Raw genomic sequence first — 24698 nt, forward strand, 5'->3', positions numbered from 1 at the left:
CAGTGGCACAGCACTGTAAATTGCCTAGTCCTATTAAAAAAAAGTCATAAAAATGACAAAAAATGTTGCAAATAAGACCACTAAATTATAGTTAAGCACTGTTAAAACCGAATAGCTCAAGTACAACTTCATAAACACTTCAACTGGTGCTCTTAAGTTTCCAGATATATTTACTGTACTCCTCTAAAGTACATTAGAGAAAAAATGTTTTTTGTTATCTGGGACTATTTGGAATCTTTAGCAGTTCACCTAACACATCATAATATCTGTCATAGACTTTCCTAAAACACCAGGGAAAATGCGTACCTCAGGAGAGGAATAAATCTCTTAAAAGGTATTAGTGTAATTAAGTAGGTCACCCTGTAGAGGTGAAGCGCCTGTTACTATTGGTGGATTTTAGTCCTGATTCAGCAGAGTTATTGAGCAAGGTCCACTAAAATTTGTAGGCAAATATATGTGCAGTAAATGCAAGTTCTTTCCTGAGACAGGGTCCTACATGGCTATTACACTGGTTCTGGGGTATTCTGCCTTTTCCTTCCTGGTGGAAAGCCAGCCTTACAGCACGTGACAGAGACAGGTGTCCAAACACAAGTTATACCTGTGTGTTTCAAGTTTATTGCTCTTCTCCCGAGTTGTCTCGGTATAAATACTGTCCGAAACACACATGCTTGAGAGTAGAGTTCAAACCCTTGTATATCCTGTGACAAATCTGCAACAAAGCAGAGCAATGAGTTCAATATTTACAAGCCTGTGAGTGTTCACAGAGAATCACAGAGAATGGTTGCGTTTGGAGGGGGCCTTTGACAGCTGTTGCATCCAGCCCTCCCTGCTCAGAACAGGGTCAACTAAAGCAGGTTGCTCAGGGCATGTCCCGTGGGGTTTTCAGTTATCTCCAAGGATACAGACTTGACAATTTGCCTTGACAACCTGTTCCCATGTTACACCAGCCTTACAGTGAAAAAAAAGCCCTTTTTCTTATGTTTGAATGGAATTTCCTGTATTTAGATATGTGTCTTGTCCTTTCACTGGACACCACTGAGAAGCCTGGCTCTGTCTTCTTCGCTCTCTACCATCATATAGTTACACACACTGAGAGAATCCCTCCAAGCCATTTCTTCCCCAGGCTGAACAATCCCAGCCCTCTCAGCCTCTCTGCATATGTCACAGTCAGGAAATAAGATTAGGCTCCTGCTGTCCTGTGCAAGGCTGAGACTGTTTGCCTGAGGGACCTTGCCCTGGAAGCAGGCATCTGCACTGCTGAGAAAGGTTTAACTGAAAGCTTCTGGCATGCAGAGACAGGACCTAAGGGGAAACAGGTAATTTTTTTCCAAGGAATGCTAATTTAGAGTATGGACTAAGTCATCCTGGAAGAGGGATTCTAGGAGTGGCCACCTGAGGCAGAAAGTATGATCTGACTTTTACGGTATAATCTTATTGTGCTGGTTTTTTTAAATGAAAGACGAACTCCATGAAAGATGATGAATGAGTAAGTTCCATATTGTAGGAGAGCACTGGAAGATTGAATTGGCTTTCACATACTTTACTGAAGAGTGAAATGTTGCTTGCAAAGTCCATTTCTGAAGCATTCATTTCAGTACAAGCTTTGGAAACAAAGACTGGATAAAGAGAAGCAAGGTTCATGCAGCACATAAAGCACTGACCATCAAAACAACTGGCATGTGTACTGCTATTTTAGCTGCTAGATTCAAGAGTCCATAGGGTACTTGCTGCTCTGACTCTGACAGCCCTTTGCATGATTCTTGCAGGCTCTTAACGTCTCCTGTCTCTGACATTCCTTGGTCAGGTCTTCCCTGGCCAGTTAAAAATCTAATTTTGCTACTTTTCATTGCTAAGTCTGTCTTATATTGGGAAGTTTTGAAAACAGTGATGTAATCTGTCTCTGTGATTGCAGCTGAAATTAATTTGCCTGCCTGATATTACACTACAATGTTGTTTAAATTCACAATGGGATATAAAGTATGTTTCCTTTACCTTTCTGTTTTCTAGATCTGCATGGACATGGCAGGGAAACTGATGTTTCTGATGTCCCTGTAGATAAGACTAGCCTAACATAAAAGATGTATCCCAAAGGACTGAACAAACAAACGGAACAGTCAGAGGAGCTGACAGACCAGCTGTCACTGCACACAGAAGCCAGTGAAGGAGAAGGTATGTTGTGAACTCTTCACTGGGCTGCAAAATTCTCATAGCTGTTCAGGCAAGGAAATTCTTTCCCTTTTTTTTTGATCTTAAAGATTAAATCATAATCACTCAAATGCAAGCATTTTATAATTTAGTCATTCTCGAAATGGCCGAAGAACACTTTTGCAGTCATGCAGGACATACATACAGTCATACAGACAATCCTTGCTAAGCATGCAGGTGTTTCAACTTCCTGCTTTCCCAGCCCCTGAGACCCTGTTCAGGTAAGGAGAATAGATACTCCCATGAGCTGAGTTGCCTCTTTGCCAGGCATTTGCAAGGGCTTTGTGTACTGAAGGTGCTCCAGTCCCACGAGGGATTTCGCACGGTTGCATGTTGCAGTTGCAGGTGAGGGAAGTGGTTTTTGGTAGGCCTGTTTCCCAGAAAGATCTCACAAACCTGAGTGAGTGGACAAAAACCTATCAAATTAATGTCAGTGTGAAAAATGTGAAGTAATTAATCTTGAGGGAAAAATAGTCTAAACCATGCTTCTGGGATTGTGAACTTGTAATTGGCAGTTATACCTCAGGGAAGAGAGCTAGAAATCATCACCAGTAGTTCTCTGAAGTCATTAACTTAATATACAGTAGTAGCCAAGAGGAAAAAAAAGTCAAAATTCATCAGAGAGGGCATTGAGAACATAACAGAAAACATAATTTTGCTGCAGTGCAAAATCTCACACATCTTGGGCACTGTCTGAAGTTTGATCCTCACATCACAAGGAGTCGTAGCCGAGTTAGAACGGTACAGAGAAAGGCAGAACAAGTGATTGTTGGGGTCCCTCCCCTGCCGTGTAGCCCTGGGAGAGGGGCCCTGAGGGCACAGACACGGGGTTTCCCTGCCCCTGCTCAGCCTCGTTCCCATTGGTTGGTTTGTGTTCCCTGCGCGGGCAGAAGGACCCTTGGTCCCGTGACTGGAACAGTTCCTCGGCAGAGCTTCGGCCATGCGGCTGGAGAAATAAACATCTCTGAAACATCTAGGAAGAATCTGTCTGTCCATATATATTTCCTTTCCACGGGACTCCTGGTTTGGTATATGCACGTTGCAGTATCCCCACTGCAACATAATGGTGGAGAATTGAGAGCAGAACGATCCCCGATCCCTAAGCGACTGATTTGTGTGAGTAAACCCTGGAAACTTTGGATTCCTCTTCTTGGTTTTGCTTTGCTATTCCATATCTAAACTATGGAGGAACCGTGGGAAGACTCTTGGCTCTCAGAGCCGCATATGGACATTTATCTTAAACTTAAAATGATTCTTGAACAACGATTTGTGAATTTTAGCTTGATTCAAGCTCAGAAAGAACTGAAACACTTCCTGGCATGGTTGTTTAAGAACTTTTTCTATGTTTCTTGGGATTTAATTCTTACGAAGGGCTTTTGGAAAACCGTTTGGACACAGTTAATACTGGAGTCAAAATATATGCTGATGGAAGAATATTTTCGTGAATATTATTTAGTTACCGAGACTGTTGAGCAATGTCAGCTGTGTCCTGGCGAAGGGAAGCCTGGCGCAGGGACCGTGCGGCCCAGGCCACGTGCACCGAGCGCTCTGTGAGCAGCAGCGAGGCAGTTCCCGCGTGCGGGCGGAGCCACGCGAGCCGCAGTGTCGGTGGCGGAGCGAGGAGCGGCGGGACCCGGCGGTGCCTGCCCGGCCGCGTGCAGCGCGTGGTGGAGCGGCGCGCGGGCAGCGGCTGGCGGCTGGCGGCGGTGGAGCGGAGCCGCGCCCAGCTGAGACGCGCGCTGGAGCAGGACACGGGGGGGTCGTCGCTCGGGGGCCCGGCCGAGACGTGGGTGCAGCGCCCGGCAGCGGCAGCGAAGCTGCGACCAGAGGAGGCGACGCACGGAGAACTGAGCGGCACGGCCCGGCCCGGCCTGCGCAGCCCCGAACGCGACCCCGGGAAGAGCGCGCAGGCACGAGTAGCTCTGACGGCCCCAGCAGCACGAGCAGCCCCGACAATTCCAACACGGGAGCGACCGAAAGAGAGAGCAAAGACGCAGCGAGACAGAAAACAGCAGCCACTCGGAAAAAGGAAAAGATCATAGTAACTAAGACCTTAGGGATAGTAAAATGGTATAATGTTAAGCAAAATTATGGTTTTATAACAAGGTGTGACAACCAGCAAGACATATTCGTGCATAGAACTGCTATTAAAAAGAATAACCCTGAAAAATGGATCCCAAGCTTGGGAGATGGAGAGGTGGTGGAATTTAATATTGTACTAGGGAGAAAAGGGTTACAAGCATCGCAGGTCACTGGGCCTGATGGTGTTTCTGTGAAAGGCAGTATATATGCAAAAAATCGTAGTCATGTTAGACAATATCTCCATTGTAAGCCCCCCCTACAGTCTCCCTTTCCTAATCCCACCTTTCCCTTTTACCCTATGTCCTATTACCCCCAGTGTATTCCCAATCCGTTTTTTCATCCATGGTTTCCCTCACAAAACCATGCTTTTGCCAATTGTTTCCCCAGAAATCCCTTTCCAATGCCGAGTGGGGGATGAAAAGGGGGAGGGAAGAAGTTAAACCCTCTCCTGCCTCAGTTTCTCCACAAAGCATGCTCAGAGAGTTCTGTCTCCCTTCTGTCAGCCCTAAGATGTTCCACAGAATCTGTTTGGACATTTAAAGACTCAGGAGGCTGGCTTGTTTTGTTTTGAAACTGTTCTTGTTATGTTTATCCAGTTGTTTTCATTCTCCTTTTATTAAAATAAAACGGGTGAGGTGTTGGGGTCCCTCCCCTGCCGTGTAGCCCTGGGAGAGGGGCCCTGAGGGCACAGACATGGGGTTTCCCTGTCCCTGCTCAGCCTCGTTCCCATTGGTTGGTTTGTGTTCCCTGCGCGGGCAGAAGGACCCTTGGTCCCGTGACTGGAACAGTTCCTCGGCAGAGCTTCGGCCATGCGGCTGGAGAAATAAACATCTCTGAAACATCTAGGAAGAATCTGTCTGTCCATATATATTTCCTTTCCACGGGACTCCTGGTTTGGTATATGCACGTTGCAGTATCCCCACTGCAACAAGTGATTAAGGATGTCAAGTAATTGTATCAAAAGAAGAGACTTAAAGGACTTAATTCTAAACTTGGAGTGGAGAATACTCAGTGGGAAATACGAAGGCAATCAATGAAGTGAATGCAGAGCTGCTAACTCACCAAACCCTTCATCGCCCGTAAATTTGTTGCCGCAAATTTTGAGACAGTTTCAGCAGAGGATACAAGGAAGTAGGAACTCCTAGAAAACCAGTCTAACACTATATGAAGGAAAATTAACAGGAATTCCTTAATCAATGACTCTCGACGTGGGCAGAGTGGTAGGGAGATAGTGGCCGAGAGCACATGCTCTCCCTGAATAGTATCTCCTAGACAGTGGTGGAGGCAGAATGCTGGTCCTGCACTGTAGGGTGTTCCTTACGTTCTTATTTTCAACACGGAGCCCTACTGAGTTGTAATTCTCATCTGCTTCAGAGCATCCTAGTCTCCTTCCATTTCCCCAGCTTCGTGTACAAGAGCCAGCTGGGCTGCAGATTACAGAGCAGTAATATGTCAAGCTAATACTTCTGGTGTGGGGGCTGACAGTGGCAGTGAGACTGCAGCAACATGCAGGAAGTACATGAGAATCTCAGACAACTTCTGGAGAGTGAGAGATGTAGTCAAATGATTGAGTCATCTGCTCCATATCATGCCTGGCTGTTTAAGGACTTCTGTCAGAGGAAAGCATTGAGAACATGAGGCTCATATACAGTAATAACAAAAAAATATATATAAATTATTCCTTCTGATTCCATCTGTTCTCTTTTTGGCTCCTTCAACAGGAATTGTTGAGAGTAGGATTATCGGAGGCCATGAACAAGTTTAAAATCTGTGCCCTACTTAACCATCTCTGATTTTGTCTGTGGGAAGGAAGTGGCCTAAATCTGACCTGTCTAATATATATAATATATTCCATGGCATGTTATGTTTTGACAGCTTAAGTAGATATACGAGCACTGAATTGGTAACTCATTCAAATCAAAATTGCTATGCCTCCTATCTAAGTATTGCAAGTTCTGGTTTTATTCAGATAATTGTGTTTATTTTTTCTTTTCCAACAAGATAATTGTGCATATTACTTCAGTCTCTGGTATGTGTTAGCCTTGTCCAGGTTTTTTCTGATGCACTCTCATGAAATTTTAGATACAGATATCATCTGTGTCGGAATGTAGGTGGACAGGAGCAGGAGATTAGGAATCGGCTTTTCCTGCCCCACAAACACATTGTTTATGTCAGAATTTTTTTTCCCCCCAAGTATAACACTATGTGGACATTAAGATGTGTGAACACATCTTAAATGGGTTGATCTTCATAATGTGTTTGCTAAAAACATTTCATTTTATACATCAGGAGCTAAGCCACTGAGAAATTTGTGTTTTGTTAGAAGTCAGTAGCAAAGAGAGAAGAAATTACTCTTGAGTGCCTTAACCACAAAGCTGCTATAGATCAGTGGAAATGATGGGCCATGGAGCTACTCATTCAGTGAGCTTGACAGAACTGCAGAGCACTGCTAGGGACACAGTGTCAAAGAGAGAGAGGAGTTTTATCTGCAATGTCTAATCTCCTCTAATAATGATAAAATTCAGCACATATCGGATGATTTCTTTCTAAGTATTTAAAGCCCTTCAGCACGCCTTTTGCACAGGTAAGTGGTATACCAGGAATTGTACCACTGGGAACCTGCACAAGGAGAGGTGCTAGGTCTGTTTTAAGGAAAGCTCACAATAGATCCCTGAAGCTTGGACCTTCAGTCATTTGTTGTACTCACATGAAAATTTATGAATTAAGTTTTTCTTCGGTGCTCCCCTGCTCTTCCCTTCTTCTCTTTTTGCATTTCTTTCCTCAACACTGTTTTTTCTTTGCCCAGTAAATGTCTGGTTGCTCCTGACAGCTCGGCCTCTGAGTCTTAAACAATTTTGTGTCCCTGCTAAAGTCTTTTCTGACTTCTGAACCCCCACTTGTGGTCTGACTGGTTGGGAAACCTGTATTAACACTCAAGAACATTGTTCTCATACTGCACAGAAAGACAATCAAGGGGACAGGGAGTGTATGCTGATCATCCTTTATTCATATAGAAGTCTGACAGGCAAATAATTGCTGCCATTGATCACAGACAGTGAATTAACAGCTTGGAAATAGTGCTTCCCACATATCCACATCTTGTCCTCAGGTCTAGGATCAACATGAATTGTGAGCAGATGTGCTTGCAAGTACTCTGTTCGCATACCAATCTGCAACAATGCTGTAGTGTCTAATTATTTCTGCAAAAAAAGTTCTACCTGAAAAATGTTAGATGTATCACTCCATAAATAATACCTTTCCCTCTTAAAGTAGCATCAGGAATACAGGTCAACAATTTACTGTGGAGATACCAAAGGCTGAGGAAGTGGACTGTTACCTTTGTCACTGGCTATCTTGTTGGCCAGGTAAGAAAATAAAACATGTGGACATGATTTTGCAATACTTAATCCCAAAATTTGAGTTGAGATTCTGAAAGGAATCTCTGTCTAGATACAGTCTTTGTCTGCCCTTTCCTTCATTGGTCTCATTTTGTTGCCAGTTTTACCCTGCCTTTTACCTTTATTCTCTTTTTTTTTTTTGCCGTCTGTATTACCTCTCTTCCAAGAATTTGATAGGCATTGCTATGGAGGTCTTCTGAGAAGACTGGGAAATCAACATGGCATTTGAGAGACATTTCTGCAGCAGACGTAAAACAGAGCTGTGGAAGCCACTGAAGGATTCGTGCACTCTTTTGGTTTTACCCTTGAAAGCTCTGTTAAGCTAGTTGTTCCTTTAGGTTTCTAGAACTCAGAGCAGCACCAAAAGTGATTAAATGAATAAAAAAAAAGAAAAATTATTTTTGTAAAACAGATATTGGCATAGTTTCTGGAAAAAAACCCAATCTTGCTGTTTCCCAAACCTATGAGAAGGAGGATGGCTGAAGGAACCTTGTCCATTCACAGACTGTAATTATAAGTGAAATTTCGTATTGATTAATGGCTGAGATAGAGTTATGTGTGTCAGTTTCTCCTGTTTAATGACTCACTTTAGAGTGGCCTATAAACAAGCTTCCCATTGCCTTTAATTTCCTCCACCTATTATGAGGGAATAATACATCTTATAGTAAGATGGGTTGAGTTATTTGGGAATAAATGTGTCCTTTCAGCCCTTAGGCAGGTAAGCATATCTTGTAATCTGGATTTTTGGGGACTCAAAAAGGTCACTCTATTTTTCAAGCAGTCAAATCCTTGACTGCATATTTGGACACAGTATCAATACAAACATAGAGTTGAGCAGTTCAAAGATTACAAATTAAGAGATGCACTGGCTCAATTTCTTTTTTCTGTCAACACAAAAATGAAAGAGTAACTCCAGTGGGAGCATATGGATTAACATGAACATAGTTGTAGCAAAGAGCTGAAACATATTAATGAATTTCTCATGTATTTGACATTGTATGCCCTTACTGCAGACTACTGAAGTCTTTGATTAGGAAAGCCTGGAACCAAAGACAAGAAAACTCAAAAATAACTGGAAAATTCCCTGTGATATGATGCAAGACTGAAGAGTAGAAATTGTAATTCAAGGCAGAGAACATTCCATTCTCTCAGAGGAGCTCTGAAGGAATGGATGAGGAACAATTAAGTACTGAAGTCTGCTTCACTATACACTCTCTGGGTTATCCTTGTATCAACATGAGCATTTCTCTGTAGCCACACAACCACCGAAAAAGGTGAATTCTGACATGCTTGCTAGAAAATACATGACAGAAAAGTTTTTGTTACATACGAAGAATAGCAAAACACACCATTGTTAATGGTAGATCTTTACACCTCATTTCTACCCAATTTCTCTTTGGTTGCACAGTCAAGTCTAAAAGATCCCTTTGCAACTTTCATACTTAGACTATTGGATGTGTAAGTAATGAAGTTCTATTAGTAATTAAAACTTTTAAGATGGCCAAGGACTCAAATAAGTAGTATGTTCCTCATAACCTTTTTTTGTTGTTGTTGCCGTTTATGAGACTGTTTTGATGTTACGAGGATTTTTCTTATTGTCTCCTGTCAATATCAGGTCTTATGTTATTACCCTTCTGACTCCAGCCTGGCATAACTGCAGCACAATCTCTAAAGGTGAGAATGTAGATATTTAACATAGGCATCCTGGTCAAAAATCAACAACTGGTCTCCATGTTTCCCTTAAAAACATGTCAGAGATCCAGGCACATTCTTACATCAAAGAAAGTTTTATTATTTGGAAAGTGTTCAAATAGAAAACTATTTAGGTAGAAGATAAAATAATGTGATCATTAAAGACTTTTTTTGAAGTCACTATATATCTGGTATATATTTTAATTAATCTGTATGACTTTTCGTTTCTGTGGTTGCTCAGACCTTCATAACAGTAATTCGATGTGAACTGGGTCCGAATCCTTGCATACACAGGCTTCCAGATGACTTACAGCAGCACATTCAAATCCCATAAGGAAACCATCAGACCTACCCATGCTGTCTGTGGGACAGAGCACCGAGGCTCTCTTTAAGACCAAATTCACTGTCTGTGCAGACGGTGAACCTGAAAACATGGCCCCAGATATGATGGGGCCATGCCTAATGGAGCATGCAAGCTGCTGTGTGCCTGAGCATCTGAAGGGAGCTAACACAATGCTTGCATATCCAGACAGGCTGGCTGCTGCCTGCTTGCAAGTGTCCACAAGTCACCCACGTCAGCAAGAGACGAGCAGGTTGTTGCATGCTCACAGCCTCTTCCAGAACTGCTTTTAGAAGAGGTGGGAACATACCTGCTAGGGATGATTCATGGCTGCCTCTTTTCAGTTTATCAGTGACACAGTCTCATGTGGCTGGCAAGGGGGGAGCCAGTGTGTAGCATGAAGAATGAAACTGATGTTATCAGAATGATGAGGAAAAGTGAATAAATAATAAGCAAGTAGCACCTGTGTTATATAGTATTGAAAAGGAGGAAACATGCAGCATGAGGCCATCTGAGGAGCTGGCATTGAGAGACACTGAGCATCTGTACTGGGAAGAATGACTTGCATTTGTCCAGCTTCATAGTGTTTGGCACCAGATTATGCCGGTTCATTAGGATCCCATTAAGAAAGGTGCTCAGACTCTGTAAAGTATAGCTTAAAATTCCTGTTATTTGGGTTAATGCTATGAAGAAGAAGGTTGAACTTGATCTTAGAGGTCTTTTCCAACCTTTGTGATTCTATGATTATACAATAGTGATAGGGGACATGTGTCAAACATGTTCAGCTGTGGGTGGGCAGACAAGGAGTGAAGTGTATTTTCTGTGATGTATTTACTATGTGTCTTGAACATATAGCAGTGTCGCCTGAAATGTCTTCAGTGCAACCACTCTTGCCCATTTGTGCCCTTCTGTCACCAGCTCTGGAATTGGTCCTGCTGTGGCTTGAACCAAGGGGAATTGAGTGGGTCCTTCAAAAGCAGCCTTCTTCAATTTTCCCCAGTTTCATGGAAAAAGAAACATAAAGTTCCTCTTTAAAAGAGAGCTAGGTTGACTGAACTTCCATTCTCAGAAAACTATCAAACTGGGTATTTAAACAATGTATTTGTAATTACAAGAAGGTAATAAGTTAATAGCAGGGTGAGCTTATAAAGAACAAGTGATGTAGTACTAATCTAATTTCCTTCTCTAACATGGTAATTGGCCATGTGGATATTAGAGAAATAGTACCTGGTTATCTTAATTTGGTCTTAGATGATATAAGCAACTTGGGGATATATGGTAAGGTAAATCTCATAACATGGGAACTGAAAAACTGATTAGAAAACTGTACCCAAAGGATAGTTATTAATATTGCTCTTTCAAAATAGATGACTGTGTTAAGCATGTTTAGGAAGGTTTTTTCCTAAATCAGTATTTCCACCATTTCCACTATGACTTAGATGCTAGGGAGAAAAAAGTACTTTATTTTAATTATTTTGAATTATTGAAATATTAAATAAATAAATTATGTATCCATAAGTTCAAGCACAAAGCAGTAAACATTGAAATAATTATTTTCATGATTAAAAGATGCAGAACAAATAGTTAAACAGCCTTTCTGGGCAAAATGGTTAGGAGATTAGTAGATCACAACCTGAATATAATGACCAATGCACAAAAATGAGTAAGACACCTTAAAAGTATGCATTGTAACTCTCTCAGTTAGCTCTGGCAAGACCTCACCTGGAGCCTTATGCTCAGCCTTGGGCAACCCTTTTTGGGAAATCTTTGAACCGGAAGAAAGCAGCAAAGATGATCAAAAGCCCAGAAAATCTGACTTCTGAGACTTAAAGGATGAGGTTTGTTTAGTCTAGGGAAGGGAGAACTGAGGAGAGATGTGAGAACAGTCTTTAAATACATAGAAACTGCTGTGGAAAGGTTAGAAACAAATTGTTTTTCTTGTGTATTGGAGGTCAAGAAAAAATAAAGTGTGCTCAAACTGCAGTGCAGGAAATTCAGGTCAAACATAAGGGAAGACTTCCCAGCTGTAAAATGATTAAGCACTGGAGTAGATCCTCCACCAGACACAATGCTTCAGGGCCCTTTAATGCTCTTCCAGCCTTCTTACATGGCATGAAAAATCTCTTCCCAGCAGTTCAGTTTAGGAAATGTTTTGTGTAAGTGGAAATGAGAAACACTAGAAGGCAAGGTGTGGAGACAAGTCCATATTTTGGCTTAGATGGAGAGAGCTGGGTCAGAGGAAAATTCATGCAGCAAGAATAAAGTAGTATGAGCAGTAGGGGTCACTCAAAAGTAGAGGAGAAGAAAATGGATCTAAAACCAAATGAGTTTTCTGATAGGGTGTGAGCCCCATCATGACTCCAAGTTAGGAGAGTAAGTGGCCCACTACACTTGATGCTTAAGTATCTACCAGAGAGACCCTCTGAAACTGAAAATGCAATTAAAATATCTTGAGTTTTTAAATTTTGTGTCATTGCCCATATAATGCATAAGGCATTTTATAAAATGATCTTCAAATACCCACCATTTGCTTAGGTGGCTGTCAGTGGTGTGTTACATGGTAAAGGTCAATTGCATTACGTTTCATGACCTTGTTTGATAGAAGAGGTGCAAAAAGATTTTATCCAAGGAATGGTGTTTTAAGAACAATTCATAGATTTTATAGACAATATTTCCGTCCAAAATGCTTGGACTCTGCATGCTAGTGTACACATTTGTCAATTTGCTGTTCAGAAAGATTTATCTTCTCTCATCTTATACGTTGTTGAGGCTCTTTGGGAATTCATGCTTTGAATTCGGCTGACAAAGCAATCTTTTGCTTCAGGATTCAGTATTTTATGCTGCCTAGTGCTAACCACAGCTGTCCAAGGCCACATGGTAATTCTGGTCAAAAAAATTAATTGAATCGCATCAGCAGAATATTCCATGGACATTCATAATGAAATCCTGAACTTCATAAACTTCCTGGGAAAGTTTGCTTTCTGCCTAATTATCTCTAGTGCTCTTGTACTAACATACTATTTCACGTGTGATGGTGAACTGGTAATAGAATACTACACAATATTATAGTGGAAAGCTATAGCTGTGGCTAAATAGAGAAATTACAATGTTTTACTCAAATCCAGCTAATCCAAAGATCTCCCTCTCAGATGAACATAACCCTTCTCAAAATAAGACTGAAACCAGAAAAAGCTGAAGCAACAGGAGTGGAGTTTAGACCTGACTGATGATGTTAAGACAAGTAACCTGCACTGTGAATATGTTTAAAAGGTTATATTGAAAGTGCATTGATGTGTGATAGCTGTACCTAGAAATGCCCTTCAAAAATGTGTCCCTGGCTAAGTGTGTTTGCACAGCAAGAATAAGTTTCTGCCTCAAAGGGTTTTTAAACTAAATAAATAAGAAAGAAAAGCAATGGAAGTATGCAGAGAAGTGAGCATGTTCAAGATGTTGTAGCCAGGGAGCCAGAAATAATATCGGTAGTGTTTCTGAGTCCCAGCTCAGTGACTCAGTGAAGCACATCACATGAAGAAATCTAAGTTTCACATGCAAATACTTCTTGAAGGTCTAGCTGCATCTGGCTTTCTCATAGTATTTGCCTTGTTGATTTCAAAAGGCTACTTATATGAATAAGGTAAGACAGTCTAGCCCTACAGTTTTCTAGTTTTTCATCTTGTTAGGCTGCTTATATCCTTTCTTTCTTCGATAGACTGATCATCAGATCTTCCCCATTAAGATACCTTGTGAAGGTTTTGAAAGTAGTAAATCTTCATCAGACTCTTCTCACTTTTCTGTCACACTATTCTCCCTTTACACTCTCTATTCATGTGTAAGTAATTGTATCAGTTTTCTGGTGACATGGGGAATCTCTCTCCTCTTTATTACAGAACTTCTTTCAGCATTACTGTTTCCCTACAAATAGTAATTTTCCTTTTCTAGTATTATTTCCTCCTGTTGCATTCCATATGTTTTAGATTATTTTCTCTCAGTATGTTAGCTTGTAAGACATGTTCTTTTTACGCATGGTTTTCCACCCATGATTTAGTTGTGTTACTGTTGATCTGTCTACGCTGTTATTTGTATCTCCTAACAAATTAGAATCATATTGTAGCATTTCTCTATACAATGGGGATTTTTAAGTCCTTAATCAGGAAACATGATGGCTTTGTATCTGATCTCATTGGCATAGCAGATACTACTCCTTAATCTCCACCTTTGCCTTCTTCCTCCTTCCTCTTCCTCTTCCTAATTTTCTCTTACTTCTCTGTTGCTTCTTCAAAAAGCCACATACATGCAGACATCACTGCATGTTAAAAAAAATCATGTCTTGATCTGAACTCTTGTTTCCGTACTAGTCATGTCTTTTTTAAGGTAAGATCACCTGAAACTAATCTGTTCTGCCAAGGATTACTGTATCTACATTTACTCTAATTCATGCATTGGTCTGTCAGTCACAAGGTTTGTATTAACCCTTTATATTATCATAGCCCTGAGATGATAGGTTTTGTTGGATTTTTTGTTTCTGGGTTCTTTGGTGGAATTGAGCACCTGAATCAGTGCTCTGCACAGTCATAGATAATGAAAATCTTAGCAGAATCATCAATACTTGTCTTTCACTGAAAATAAGGCCACTAAGTAATGTCTATGGTGACTTACATGAAGTAAGAGTTTCACCTGTTAAATCTGTAGCAATTTTCTTGTGCTTCTGTAAAACTGCTATAATGCCATGGGAAACAAAGTGCAGGGATCAAAACAATGCTTGTAGTGACCTGGAGAAAAGAGTCTGATCCCAAAGGTCATCCTTATTTTTATGTTTGTTCTAATGTAAAATAGTCAGGTGACCTAATGTAAAATATTGCCTCTCCCTGTAAGCTCCGCTTTTCTGTAGTGTTCAACATAATAACCTTTCAAACATGCTGAAGCAAATAAAAGCAAAGGATACTAATACCTAAGTATTCTGGCATCTCAAGCTTTAGTACAGACAGGAATATTTGTTAAGCAGCTACTGATTTATTTGCTAATTATTGCCCATAACTTCATCTCTTGGAAATGTTCTGGTCACTGGAAAGTAGAAGTTGAATGACAGGATGGCAGTAAGTATGTTCACCACTACTATGACCAGTAACAAGTACACTGCTTGTATTAAAGAGAAAGATGGGTTTGTGTTTAAAGATAAGAGCTGGAGTCAGACCTGGGTTCAGCTGATGACTGGATCACACAGGCCCACAGAACTCAGTGATGTCCCCACCTGTCCCCCAGGTGATTCTGCCACCTGCCCATTGAATGAAAGTGTTATTCCAGCAGCAGTAGCCATTCAGTGGTTGCCCAAGGGCATGTCAGCCTGGACCTCATGGCAGCAGAGAAATTGGTGAGAGAAGAATGAAACAAGCCGTTTGAAGAGTGAGTACTAATGAGAATGGTGAGTTAATGAGCTCAGGGACACCACAGTGTTGCTGGGACTCCAAGTGGAATCACTGGATCTCCAAGTAGAATTAGCTCACACAGAGCTATCTCAGACCTCTTACCCAATGCTGCAAAGGTCTGAGTGGTTAATCCTGGGCTTTTGCATCTCTGAACATTAAGGTTTGTCTGATTTGGCACTTTGGTGCCCATCAGGAGTGCATTTGTGGAATGGATCTCCTCACAGCCCTAGCTTGTGCACTTTGGTTTGCATCATGGAGAAGCTATGGAGTATGCAAAACAGCATTCTTCTGGATGAAGCCTAGCTGGGAGATTCTCCAAGAGCACACTTAATGCATTTGAACTGCTTATAAGCATTCAGTCCATGGGGGACACCAGTGCTGCGTGTGAAACACACAGTGTTGAGGTTGGACCCTCTGCAGTGTTTCATTCTGCAGATCCAGTTCTATTACACTGATTGCTAATATGGACATAGCCAAAAAATATCCTTGCTCCCTAGTTTGTGAGGTTTTGCTACAGCAAATGTGTTAAATCAGAAAAAAGTATCGAGATGACTTTATCAATGATGGAACTCTACAGATTTCACTGGCATAACATCTGGGATGATAGTTAACTGATGACAACATAAAATGTGGATCAAATCATTAATATAGGCAAAGCTGATAAAAATGATGGCTCTTTAATTATACATCACCTCAAGAGAGTGAAGTATCTTCCAGTAATAATTTATTAGCTAGTGAGTACTACATGGTACTTGTGAATACAGACATGTATATATATCTGTTAGTTAGAAAGCCTATAAATCTTACAAACTCTGTTATGGGAGTTATAAAACTACTGATAAAAAAATATTAAAGCCCTATTTACTAAAACAGAAACAATGTTTAGATATGAGTTTTGTAAATCCTGCTTATGACATTACTCATCCTCTCCTAGGAAGAAAAATCCTGAATGCAGCATATAGAGGTTTGATTGACCAAGTTACTTCATTTGGAGCAGATTCATGAGGAAGTTTGCATCCCTTCAATGAAGTGGCTTGGAGGATGGTAGGAACATGTTCAGTAGATCTGTGTCAGTACTGAGTCCACTTCCTTTGTCTCTCAGATATGTTGCCAAGAAATATATTCAGCATAAGAAACGAACTGTACAGCATTTGGGCATCTTGGCAAGCAGAGTAGCTTTAGACAATCTTTGCACCTTTTAGTGACACCCCAAAGGCTGGATAAGTGTTTGGTTTAATTTAGGCAGCACTGTCTTTAGTTTTCTAAGCATTGTATGGCATTTAACCCTCTTTGACTTTATTCCTTCTGACCTCAGAGTGCTTCTTGTGCTTTGAAAGAGATCCGAGAGGAAAAGTTTTATGGTTGCCTCTCTGTATTGTTCGGGGGGTTCTTCCCTAGAGGAACACAAGAATTTTAGTCTCTTTATACCAGAGATGACAGTTTGATTTGTTCTGACTCTTGCATTAGAAAACCTTACCTCCTAATCATTAAGGTATTGGCCACATTAAACACCTCTGCTGTTTATTAGATGCATATTCCAGTGGTCCTTACCAGGCAGTCTCAGAGGATATGGTGGAGAATGATCATCTTTTTATGTTTTATTTCCAGGATTATTTAATGAAACCTATGGTCTATTTTTTTTTTTTTTTTTTTTTGCATTTCTGTCTTTATAAAAGCCTGTTAGTTTTCTGTCTTCTTACATTCTATGGCTTTTCCACAAATGCTTCCTCAAGTGGGGAGAAAATATTTCCTGGGTGTAAGTTTTCAGGTTTGTTAGTACTGTGTGGAACTAGACAAGGATGTTCTACTTGGCCTCATAGAAAAGTCCTAAAAGTTTAAATTTAATTGTGACCTGAAATTAGAAAACATCTGAGAAAAACAAAAGCAACCAACCTTACCCAAAAGGATAATTTAGTGTTAGCACTGCATCCTGTCTTCCCAAATACTTCTACAGCCCACTGCTTTGCTCTCCCTCTCAGCTGGCCTATAATTCTCTGTTTTATTAAAGAGGGCTTTGCTGTCACTTTCCTGCATTTTTTCTCATTCTCAGGCACTTCCTTGGGCTTTTAGCACTGCATTTCAAGCTCCAGATCAGATCCTGCTTTTGCATACATCTCAGTGAGGGGATTATGGCCCCCTCTCCCTTCCCCAACCACTATAGCTTTATGAGCAGTGCTGTGTTTCAGTCGAGAAGCTGGGTCCTATACAGTGCTGCTCTCATCACACTGTTGCTACCAGGGCAGGTGGTGCTGTGACCTGATGGAGTTCGACAGATTTTGTATCCGTGTTGCTAACAATGTAAAGGGCAAAAAGCAAGGATAATTTGGACACAAGTGTACTGAATTCTCTACTTGTATATCATGCAAGCACACCCAAATTTCAGATTCAAGAAATATATCACACGTTTCCACAGGAGATCACCTTAGGCATGAATTGTACTTTGTCTTCTTGTGAATTACAAAACAAGCCCCTTGCAAATGCAGATAGGATGGCAGTAAATAAGATAATTCAGCAAAACCTAATTCATAAAAATGTAAATGTGTACTCCCTTCCCTGTGGCAATATGTTCCAATGTTTAAATCAAGCTTCATGTTTCTTTTAAACAAGTCTTTAAACCTACCTTATTGGAAAAGTTATTCAAAAGTTTGAAAATATCCTCTATCACATTATTTATGAACTCAAAATATTTTTCCAGGACCATAAATTATTTCTAAGCTTGTTTCCCCAGGAGTCCCATTATGAAATGAGCTTTAAAGCTACAGTTGGAAGGTGAATTTAATACCAGTCATATAAAATATAAAGTTCCAGCCCTGCAAATGCATCTATGTCTGACTTTAGGCTGCTGAATTTTTCTACTGACTCAGTGGAGGTACTCCCACTAAAGTTAAGTACATCTATTAAGTGTTTGAAGGCCTGGATCTGAAAGTACCACAATAATAATCATAAGTAAATATTTGTACAGCCTTTCCTTTCTCTAAATGTTTAATTCTTTGAGCATCTTTAAGATTCCTAGCTAAGAAGTTTGTTTTGCAATATTAAAAGTTTTGGAGCAAACCCAAAAGCTGCAGACCTTGCCAATTTTGATTTACATGGGTATCAGTGATTTCTGGGTACTTCAGTTCTGGTTTGTATTCCTTCAATTTAAGATTAGTATGCTGTGTTCAACTTAATACAGACTAAGAAAATTTAGGATCTTCGGTTACAGCATTATGAAATACAAAAGTGTTGGTCTGGGGCTTGATTGAAACCAGAAACTGGACAAATAGCTGCTTATTTGGAAATTCTTAAAGGTAGGTCAAATACAGAAAAAAATAAGTTTGTTTTGGAGAGGACAATGTTTCCAACTTGTCTAGGCTAGAAAACCAGACTTTGACTGAAAACATGTAAATTCTTCTATAGAAAGAAATTTGCAGTTAAATAAGTGTAAACACAATTTGACACCTTTTTAAGTGTGTTTGTCAGCACGAGTCTGCATTTCAACTGTAACTACCAAACTGTGTTTTAAATATGGACTGTTCTTCTGATCAGAGCCAAAAGGAGACAAGAGGGAGGAAAGTGAATCCTACAGGCACACAAACTTCCCAGCAATTGTCCTTCATAAGGTTCATTGTAAGTCAGAACTGTTGCATGTTACGTGTTCAATAGGTTTAGAAATAAGTACTCTTTTATTATATATTCCATATTTTCTTGTATTTTGCCAGTGCACATGTGATGGACACAGCCCATCAGCATGAGCATTTCAGAGACTGACAGAAGTTCACTGTAGATGTGCTTAAAACGTCTACAGCTTTTGTGGAAGGAAAGCATCCACTTTGCAAGCAAGTACATGATAAGAGAATTGAAAGCAAGTACCAAGCTTGCTGCTGTGGTCCCAGCTGCATTCACAGGTAAATCAGTATCAGCTTTTGTAGAAAGTGCTCTGCAAACACCGAGGTGGAGCATATTTCGAAAGCGGTGTATAGAGGACCTACAGATCTGTCAAAATGTCCTTTCCAATGCTAGAGATATGTGTGAATGAGGGCTTCTTAATACGAAAGTGGTGAGAGAAGTATCTTATTTTCACATTTTGGGGGGTGGGAAGTATGGTAGTGGCAAATGAAGCAACTTCTTTTGGAATAAAAGTAATTCTGATGGCAACAAGAAGCATTCATGTACATGTGGAGGCAAGCGTGGCTGTCAGTAGGTGGAAGTTAGCTGTGCACATCTGGGCAGCATGCACTGACAATCACCAGGGATCAGAGAGGTCATTATAATAGGAATTCCACCTCAGATTAATTTGCTGAGTGTAACTGATGCACAAATATGAGGAAGGAATGGAATTTTAATGCAAAAATTATCCATTAAAATCACAGCGTAAATTTGTGAACATTTGCAGTATGTTATTTGTTATCTTTACTTTTAAGTAAACTTGCACTTCAGCTCAACACATAAACCTCCAAAAGATCTCATAATTTTTTAAATAATAATCCTGTATTTTAAATGGCAGTAGGAAAGTTAAACAAAACATAAGCAGAGGAGATACTGCATGACTCCTATTATATGAATTCTAACATCAATTAAATCAAGCTCAACTACCACATTTGGGGTTTGCAATAAAGAGGAAAGAAAATATCCATTTGGACAAATCTAGTTATTACCCCATTCTTAAAAAAAAGCAAACCAAAACCAAAGCAAATAGAACCACATCCCACAGTTGCCATGATTTTGTGACAAAAACCTGCTTCAAAGCTACTCTAATAATAGAATGAATTGTCATAAAACACTTTTACTCAGCGAAGAATTCCCAGCTTCCTGAAGCATGCAAATGCCAGTTAACTTCAAATGTCCCCAAGTCTCCTAATACAATATTGTATAAAAATCTCCCTTCCCCTGGCACACCGCTGCCCCTCCCTGCCTGGGTTGTGCACATAAGTTGAGAATGGGTCTGATGGAGGCCCTGGTTTAGATTATTTGTATCTTTTCATCAGGCTTCTAGAAAGAGTCTTGTTTCTATGACCGTACCCAGGGTTGTAGTAGTAGACAAAAAGAGAAAAAAACCCAGCACACAAGTCAGGAAAAGCTAGGGTCGACAAAAGTCTTCCTTCTTCCTTACTCACCTTTTCCATACTGAGTTTTATTATACCCCAAGATTGGCTTCCTTTCCAAATATAAAAATACAGGACAAACACTAGGATGCCTTGCGTGACTGAGGCTCAAAAAATACTGTCAAACCAACAGTCTGGGAAATAGCCAAACAAATGTCAGTTCTCCCAGTTTTGTTTCTTATAATTGAACCCAAACTATAAAAAGCTTGTACTAGTAACAAAATTCAATCTGCTAGAATAAAACCCTTCCTTGGAGCAAAAAACCTATCTTTTCTCCATCTCTCAAATTAATCTTTGCCAAGAAAGTATACATAGCCCAAAAGTTAAACAAGATATTTTTGTTCCTAGCTACCCACAAAAGAACATCCTTCAATATTGTTTTGGAAATACTGCAGCACAATTAAGATAGAGTGTAAATCATAGAAAGAATATTTCCTGTAGCCTTTAAAACATTCTAAAGCAGCCTGAGTGAAAGCAAAGCCCTTTACTGTTGCTTAATGCCAAGTGAGTATTCCTGTCCAAGAAACCAATTTATGATAAAGATCTCACCAAAAAAAAAAAAGTTCTCTTGTGTTTCAAAGACAGAAAATATTACAATGCTTGCATATATTCTGTTTAAAACAAAACACCCAATAACTGCTAACAGGACTTCATGACCCACTGGGAAGGTAACAGCTTTGGGCCATGTTCAGATTCCAATTGCCCAAGTGACTTTAAAGTGGAAAAGAAATTTTGGGGCAAAGGAAGGAGAGTCATGAGAGAACAGTGAGCAGGGTACAAAGGCTTTTAATAACTAAGGGCCTCAAAAAGAAGATCCTTTATTTTAGTCTACTATGAGAAAAATGTGGGAAATGAAGAGAGCCTGCATTTTCTCCCCTCTTCACCCAGCCAGGTTGTCTGAAGGAGCTCTTGAAGACAGAGGAAATGGTTCAAAAGTCCTTTTGTGGAGGACCTTGATCTCCTGACATGTATCAGATTGCACACTGGCTCAGCTTATTAACACACAAGCAAACCCATGTTTGCGCTGAAGTCAGTAGTCAATTTCCCACTTAATTCCCTGACATTATCAAAGGTACTTCAGGAATTTATCTCAAGATATTTGGTAGACACAGAAGGTTTCCATTCAGACTCTGTAAATTCTTGCTTCTCGTCTGAGCATTTGTTCTCAGAACTGGCTTAGTAGATACACATATCTCCCCTTTGATAATGAAGACTTATGAAATGCCACTGGAACATTCTCATTTCTGGCCTTTGCTTATGTGGAAGTCTGAATCATCATCAGTCTGAGGCAAGGAAATACCATGTGAGTAAATAGCTGCACTGGATCCATAGAAAGAATGAGGTCAAAGGGTTGACATACCTTTTAATAGTTTAGAAAGTGCATGCACATTATTATGCCATTGTTTTTCAGCTGAGGTAGTTACAGAGACAAAAGCAAAAAAACCCAAAACACAAACACAGAAGAAAAACCCCAACAACCTCTGGATAAAAGAAGTTATTGCTGAAATTACATTATTTTTTCAATTTATGCAAGCTGATCAAGAGTGGATAGACCTTCATTTGTTACAAGTGGAGAAATAAGAAAATGAAGATAGACACAGTGTCTCCTCTACTTTATGTAACAGCCACTTGATGTTTTTAATAGTGTCATCTAAACAAGCAATAAAGTGATCAAAGTTCCAGTCTTTAAAAGTGATCAGTATAGAAACAACATTAATGACACAGGGATTCTTCAAATAAATGTCCAGAAATTACAAGTTTAGTAAACACAGATGCTCTAAGTTAAGTGCTCTGGTGCTCGTACACTTGGAAGCTGGACAGCTGAGACATCATTTAGAAAAGTATTCATAGCTAGATTCCAGACATTTTGAAATGCAATCTGTCCTGTACTTACATTTGTATCCAAACATTGCTAACAGTGATTTTAAAAAGATGTATAAACTATGTAAGATTGAGTAGATTCAAATGGAAATTGCTCAGAACCCCATAAAGAAATTACCGTGTTAGAGACTCTCTTTCATTGTCTTGTAGTGAACTACATTTTATGTAAAATAGCACATTTCTTTTCCTGATTCTTGAAGTGGGGTGTCAGGAAAGGCACAACTTATGCAGGCAATGCAAATATTGATAATCTTGTATTTTAAAGGAAACAAAAATTTTTCCCTTAGGAGGAGAGAAAGCAGGAAACCGTGACATAAAGTGGAAAGCATGTAACATGGGTTAGATGAACTAATCTGATCAAAATAAAGTTCCCAGAAGCTCTAACTAACATAATTTTCAAGAGTATTATGCTGATTTCTTTGGGTTAACAATGCTTATTCATTTTGGGCCTGAGATTATCAATTAACTTTGAGGGACTGACTCCTGATTAACTCAGCTGTGAGACTACAATCCATCTCTCTATACTTCTAGTTATGCCTCTGAGTACTGATGGCATCTAAATGTGAAGAGAAATAGGAAGCTACTATTAAATTAGTTTGACAAATGATAGTATAATAGAGTCCATAACTATTCAAAAAACCCTACCAATATTCCTATGAAGAATAATACTTTTTTCAGATGACATATGTGTTGTGACATCTAGTGTCAGGAGACTTTGAAACATAACCACAGCTGAACACATCTGAAATAAGTATCATGTCAGTTATGTCTTCTGAAGAAAAATATACCGGTGAGACAGCTCTGAAATTGTTTCTGCAAAATATCAAACATTGTCAGCCTAATCCAGCAAAATCTTCAGGGATGGAATTAAAAATAAATAATAAATAGTAAATTATTAAGGTCACTGAAATCAACGGGGCTGGTCTAATAATGGGCAGCAAGGTCAGCACCTTGCAGTTTGATGTCCCCAATGAGAACAATAAATGCCAAAGTCAATGTTCACTTTCTAATCCAACCACTCTTTGCTTTGTTTTCTTCTATAGTAGAGCTGAAGGACGCTATAGGTGTCCATGATACTTGTAAGCAACACAGCTTTTCTTTGTCACTGCTTTCAACTCCAAGAAACCTGAGAAATTACATTTGCTGCCCTAGAAATTCTCTGCAATCACAGCCACTTTCCAATACCAGCCCATTTTTCTGAATGTAATGTATTAAAGTATCCAGTGTGAGTAGCTGCCTGTATACCTTCATGTGCCTTGCAGCATGAAAAATACGGGGAAGCTGTGCAATCTGAGGATGGAAAATAGCTTGCTCGAATAACTCAATGCCACTTTACTTGTTGTATGTGCTATAACTCAGCTTATATATGTTCTTACCTTTTCTTAATCAACACCTTCACCAACTTCAGCTTGAAATTGAGCCCCAGTTGGAAAAAAAGAAAAACAAAAGAATAAACAGATCAGTGACCCGAAACCTGCATGGAAGTGTTGTTTTTAGCAGTAAGGCATACTCAGTCTTCAACCTCAAGACCCAAAAGCCTCTTTTCTCTTGCTGTTCTTCAGGCTCTTCACTGCTTGGTTTCTTGTCCCATCTTGCTCCCTGGACAGATGCCTGGGGAACTGATGAAGACATCATGATGCTTTTCAGCCAGTCCTTTGAACTTGTGTCATAGCTGAGTCATTAGGCTTACAGTATCAAGAGCTTGTTTTCATCCATAGAGAAAAGGGCTGAATTTATCCTAAAAGCCTTCTCATAAACACTGCTTGGTAGATTATTTTTCTATTTATCAGGAAAGCAGCATTACAGGACATGATCCCACCACCCTTGAAATTGTAATTTCTTACTACTGTTTATCATAGTACAGCATTTTCATAACCAGTTAGTTCAACACTAGCCATTTAAAAATAGCTGATCTTCTATTTTCCAGGGGCACAGCTGTCTCACATCAGAAAGGCTATTTTGTGAGAGGTTTCAGTTGCTCTGGCAACAGCCTTTGACAAGTTCTGTCTGTGAGGCTGCAGAGAAGGGAAACTCCTCAGAGGAGAGGTCCATCCCTTCCCACTGATGCTCTGACTTGGCCATACAAACAGTACCATGTCTCTGAGAGACGTGTAAATGCATATTAAAGAGGAGGACATTCCCCTAACTGTCACTGAGTACTTCAGGGAAAGGAACTTATGGAATAAATACACTGCCTAAGAGTTAATTGGTTCTGATTCAACCACGTGCAATACATGCAGAAACAGAACTGGGTTGTTATGCATGCTCTTGTCTGAAAATGCCACTTTAGAAATGGTGGTAATACAGCTGCCAGGCTCACTATTGTCTTCATATGAATACCATCAGAGCTGAAGGGTACACAGAATGTCAATAATAATCAGATTTTGAAGAGGTAATATCATGCATATTTATTGTTTGCATTTTTTGCTATCAGAAAAGTTAATGTTTCTTGACATTTTCTTTCAATTTTTTTTAGGCAAAATGATAATTATGCATATGTATTACAGTATGTCAGTACAATGTAATTTATTTGCAATTGAGGCAGAAAAATATTTTTTTCTACTAATTACTCTTAGCTTTGGACAGTATCTCT

The 24698-nt window shown here is 39.9% G+C and overlaps 2 long non-coding RNA genes across 3 annotated transcripts in view; one reads left to right on the forward strand and one right to left on the reverse strand.

Moving 5' to 3' along the window:
• The window catches only part of LOC121663108, a 70453-nt gene that overhangs the window by 14276 nt on the left and 31479 nt on the right, over positions 1–24698 (reverse strand). For both annotated transcript variants that reach the window (XR_006015528.1, XR_006015527.1), the window contains one exon: positions 599–709. This is a non-coding gene — a long non-coding RNA (uncharacterized LOC121663108). The remainder of the gene's footprint in view (positions 1–598; positions 710–24698) is intronic.
• On the forward strand, positions 13225–16280 carry LOC121663110. Its single transcript, XR_006015530.1, has 3 exons — positions 13225–13351; positions 14977–15117; positions 16075–16280. It is a non-coding gene; the product is annotated as an uncharacterized LOC121663110 (long non-coding RNA).

The sequence above is a fragment of the Corvus kubaryi genome, unplaced genomic scaffold (assembly GCF_017639235.1).
Source record: "Corvus kubaryi isolate FWS band 111438036 unplaced genomic scaffold, C.kubaryi_AGA036_p1.0 37266, whole genome shotgun sequence".
NCBI lineage: Eukaryota > Metazoa > Chordata > Aves > Passeriformes > Corvidae > Corvus > Corvus kubaryi.